Consider the following 5,236-nt stretch of genomic DNA (forward strand, 5'->3'; position numbering starts at 1 on the left):
GTGCGAATTTGATTTGAGGTGTATGGTAGCGATTTAGGTTTAAAGGCACAAGAGTATATTTAACTATGTAGCTTATTAAAATATACCCTACGTGTACACTAGTCGTATAATACACTTGTTGTCTTGATTCGTGATTACGAATAGATGGGCGCAAAGAAGGATCGACTTAGCTGCTACTCCTCGTGTCACTCGATAAAAAAGAATGCCTCGCTACCCCGCTCGCTATATTCATATGCGTTGGAGTTGACAAAAGGCGTTGGGATTTGAATTTTGAAGGTGTTCTCGAAAATTCGCAACTGACGCTGAACTCTCGACCTTGTTTACAAATGTTGAATTTTCGAGTAGTTGACTCGAGGGCATATGATCACGACAAAATCTACGGATTTTGATTAACCTTCGGTAACCGCCTAAGGTTGTCGGATCTATAATAAACTCATCTTTCAGTAAACACGATTTTTTGTGTAGCGGGTTCACTAGACCGAAACCGTTATGAATTTTACCTACGAGTGCCGCTACAGTACCCGCTTGCCAGTGTTAACGTTACTTCTTTTTATGTTTGTTTATGTATGTTAGCGCGGTGCCCATGCTAACCGCTTAATTCAAACCCGTTTGAGGAGGAGAACGAACTCTCCTGCCCGAACGCGTGGTATAATTGGTTCTTGCGTCTCCGTCGCTTTGTTGCGCTTGCTCGCTGCTTTGCGGTCGGAAGATTTTCCCAGGTAAAATACGTCGTAGATTTCTGCGCTCCTTTCCAGATGCTCAATATCTTCCGACACGATGAAGGCGGGTTTTATACGATCTACGGAGACTTTCACGCTTTTGTCCTTCATCCGTATGGTAATGGTTTTCATCCACGCTGTGTAACCTGATAGGGGCCATCGTATGGTGGTTGCAGTGGACCTCCGATTGCATCGTGGCGTACGAAAACGCACGGCGACGTTTCTAAATTGCGGAACATGAACGTTTTCTTTTCGCCGTGTCGTGAAGTCGGCAGAGGTCTAATATCGCTCATTCGCTCTCGCAGACAGTTTGCGAATTCCGCGTTGGCCGGTTGTTTTGCTGGTACAAAGAATTCTGCTGGCAATCGTATGTCCGTACCATAAATCATTTCGGCTGCCGTTGCGCTCAGGTCCTCCTTGATAGCGGTTCTAATGCCTAAAAGAACTATGGGAAGGCTTTCAACCCAGTTGCTCGAATTGTGGCATTTGATTGCGGCCTTAAGCTGCCTGTGAAAGCGCTCTACCATCCCGTTGGACCCGAGGTGGTAGGCTGTGGTACGCAAATGCTTAATGCCGAGCATCCGGCATAGTTCGTTGAAAAGACTGGATTCGATTTGGCGTCCTTGATCTGTTGTTATTTTTGCTGGGACGCCAAAACGCGCTATCCATGTGGAAAGAAGAGCCGAGGCAACGGTCGTCGCTTCCATATCTGGTATTGGAATCGCTTCGGGCCAACGTGAAAAACGGTCGATACATGTTAGACAATATCGGTAGCCTTGTGAATATTGCATGACGATGATGTCTAAATGTATATGATCGAATCGTCCTGCGAGCTCTCCGAATGTTCCGGTCGGCGTTGATACGTGTCTCGCTATTCTATATTGTTGACACGGGATGCATTGCCGTGTCCATGTTTGGCTTTTATTTAATTTTTGTTTACCGCCGGCCAAACTATACGCGATTTTACGAATTTTTGGGTCGCGCGTATCCCTAGATGGGAAAGTCCGTGGAGCGAATTGAATACGTCGAGCCGCAAGGGTTTCGGTACGTACGGTCGTACGATCTCGCCTGATACGTCGCAGTATATTTCCGCGTCGTAATCCGGAAAACGAATTTTCTTAACCTGCAACGCGGATATATCGGAGTTGATGATGTCGCGGAGCTCCTTGTCGTTTTCTTGCGCGGCGGCGAGAATTGTGTGATCCACGGATTTTCCTATGGCTTCGATGCGAGATAGGGCGTCGGCTGCATTGTTATTCAGCCTTTTTATATGCCTTATATCGGTCGTGAACTGCCCGATATAATCTAGTTGACGGAATTGTCACGGCGATCACTTGTCGGGATTTTGACTGAACGCATAGGTGTGGGGTTTGTGATCTATGAAAATAATGAAATTCCTCCCATCTACGGCGTGTCTAAATCGCTTGACCGCAGTATACATAGCGAGTAATTCGCGATCGTACGCGCTATATTTTCGCTGCGCGAAATTTGAGGCTTTAGTTAAGAAACCCAATGGTTGCCGAGTGTCATTCGCGCGTTACTGCAACACCGCCCCTATTGCAATGTCGGACGCGTCTACTGCGAGGCTGATGGGCGCGCCAGGTATACGATGCGCTAACATCGTAGCGTTAGCTAGGGCGCGTTTTGACTCGCTAAAGCTCGTTTTGGCTTCCTCCGACTAAATAATGGGCATGTTGCCCTTTTTCGCCCCTTGCAACAAATCGTTGAGGGGTTGCACAATTTTAGCTGCCCCCGGTATGAAACGTCGGTAAACGTTAATCATACCGAGGTATCCGCGTAGTGCCTTGATGTTCGCGGGGAGCGGTGCTTCGTTTATGGCTGTAACGCGATCGGCGAGCGGTTTTATTCCGTGCGCGTTTACCGTATGGCCTAGGAAGGCTATTTCATTAATTCCCTACTCGCACTTTGCGAGGTTGATTACTACGCCGTACTGGTTTAGACGTTCGGACAAGATCCGCAAGTGCCAGCGGTGCTGCTCCTCGGTTTCCGAAGCTACCAAGAAGTCATCTATGTATGCGTAAACGAAATCTAAGCCTCGCGTCGACAAATCTTTGACACGTTTGCGCGGCGTTTCGAAGCCCAAACATCATGTTGTTTGCCTCGAAAAGGCCGAATGGTGTCGAAATCGCGGTTTTTGTAACGTCCTCAGGCGCGATTGACATTTGATGGTAGGCTCGCACTAAACCAATTTTTGAGAATATTCGCCGACCGTGTAAATGCTGCGCGAAGTCTTGTATGTGCGGTGGAGAGCACCTGTCGGGTACAGTTCGGGCGTTTAGCGCCCTGTAGTCACCGCAATGTCGCAGACTTCCATCCTTCTTTGGGACGACGTGTAGTCGAGATGCCCGGGAACTCTTCGATGGGCGCATGACTCCTTTCTCGATAAGTGTTGCAAATTCCGCCTTGATTGGCTTGAGACGGTCCGGTGCGAGAGGGCGGGGTTTGCAATATACGGGCGGGCGGGGTGTGGTTTCGATGTGGTGCTCCACACTGTGCCGTATTTTCTCTCACCCAAAGGCCGGTGGGCGCGTTAGATCTGCACATTTCTCCAACAATTGGTGGTAGACCAAATCCCCGTTTACGGTCTTAATCATAAGCTGTTCGCAGTTGACGGCGTATCCCCTGGTCGATAGCTGGTTTGTTGTGTCGAGAAGTCGTCTTTTTCTTGGATCCACAAGCAACCCGTAATGACTTAGGAAATCTAGGTCGATGATGGGGGTTTGCACATCGGCGACAGTGAAGTGCCATTTGAAGGCACGTCTAAGGGACAGGTTCAGCTCAATCGCTATAGTGCCGTACGTTGCGATGCGCGTCCCACTGGCAGCGAATAGTTCATACGTTGTTTTCTTTACGTCCCTAGATAGCCTGCTTCGGGGATGAACGCTGATATCAGCACCGGTGTCAACTAAGAACGAAGTCTTCGTTCTCTGGTCCAAAATAAAGATGCGGCGAGATCCCAAGCCGTCGCCGTCCTCCGCTTTTACGGACGGCTGGGGTCGTTTCCCGACTTCCACTTACAATCGTGGCGCGATCGCCGATCCTCGCATGATAGAAGCAAATTCCGTCCTGGCGCGGATAGTCTCGGGAACGCGAACGGCGGCGGGGTCGAGTGAGAGAATTCGAACGTCTTCGTAGTCGATGATACCCGCTGATTCCCATAGCCTTAATCTGTTCTCGCTGTCTACTGACCTCGGCGGCCAGTGCGTCGTTTTTGCCTTCGTGTGATGCCGGTGGCTCGATAGTGACTACCTTAGCGCGCTGCCCGTTACGATTATACGCCTCATCGAGTTTATCCGCTCTCCTGGTCAGTTTCTCGATACTCGTATCGTCCACTGCAGCCAGGACTTCCCTGATGCGATTCCTCCACAAGCTGTGGATGAATTCATCGGAAGCGAGGGGGCTGGCTAATTTTTTAAGTCATTATAAAACTGTGAGGGATTTCTGTCGCCCATCTCTTCACGTTCGACTAACCTTTCGAACTTGGCGCTGTCCGATTCGGTCAGGGCGCGGATCCGCTCGCTCTTCAATTTATCGTACTGGCCTGTGGCGAGGAGGTTGGTCACTGTATCCTCAATCTTCGCGAGGTAATGTGGGTCGAGGAATCCCATGAGGGCTAAGGATTTTTCATCGTCGTGGAAGATGCTGGCTACCCCGAAATATTTCTCTAAAATGGAAAACCAAATCCTCGTCATCGTGGGCATAAAGGGCGGCACGCGGAACGATGAGCCGGCTGGAGTTCGTTTGCTCTCCTTTTCCATTGTGTGAGTTGCGGACTATGATATTCAAACTGCGACTAGCCTATGGCTGTCACCTCTTACACAAAAATCACGTCGGTGTCACCAGTTTGAGATGTATGGTAGCGATTCAGCTTAAAAACACAAGAGTATATTTAACTGTGTAGTTTATTAAAATATACCCTACGTGTACACTAGACGTATAATACACTTGTTATCTTGATTCGTGATTACGAATAGATCGGCGCAAAGAAGTATCGACTTAACTGCTACTGCTCGTGTCATTCGATAACAAAGAATGCCTCGCTACCCTGTTCGCTATATTTATATGCGTCGGAGTTGACAAAAGACATTGGGATTTAAATTTCCAAGATGTTCTCGAAAAATCACAACGGACGCTGAACTCTCGACCTTGTTTACAAATGTTGACAATTCGGGTAGTTGACTCGAGGGCATGTGATCACGACAAAAACGACGGAATTTGATTAGCCTTCGGTAACCGCCTGAGGTTGTCGAATCTATAATAAAATCATCTTTCAGTAAACACGATTTCTTGTGTAGCGGGTTCACTGGACCGAAACCGATATGAATTTTACCGACGAGTGCCGCTATAGGTGTATAATGAATCCTCAGGCTAGCTAAACATATACTGTTGAGATGCGTTGACATCTGGCAATCATCTTATCCGACGGATAGAGTCTGCGAGTGGCGAGACACGGGACAGAAACCGTTGGAATGTTTACTGTCAGGTGCCGCTACGAT

This window comes from Bombus affinis, unplaced genomic scaffold (genome assembly GCF_024516045.1).
Source record: "Bombus affinis isolate iyBomAffi1 unplaced genomic scaffold, iyBomAffi1.2 ctg00000064.1, whole genome shotgun sequence".
In the NCBI taxonomy this organism is placed as follows: domain Eukaryota; kingdom Metazoa; phylum Arthropoda; class Insecta; order Hymenoptera; family Apidae; genus Bombus; species Bombus affinis.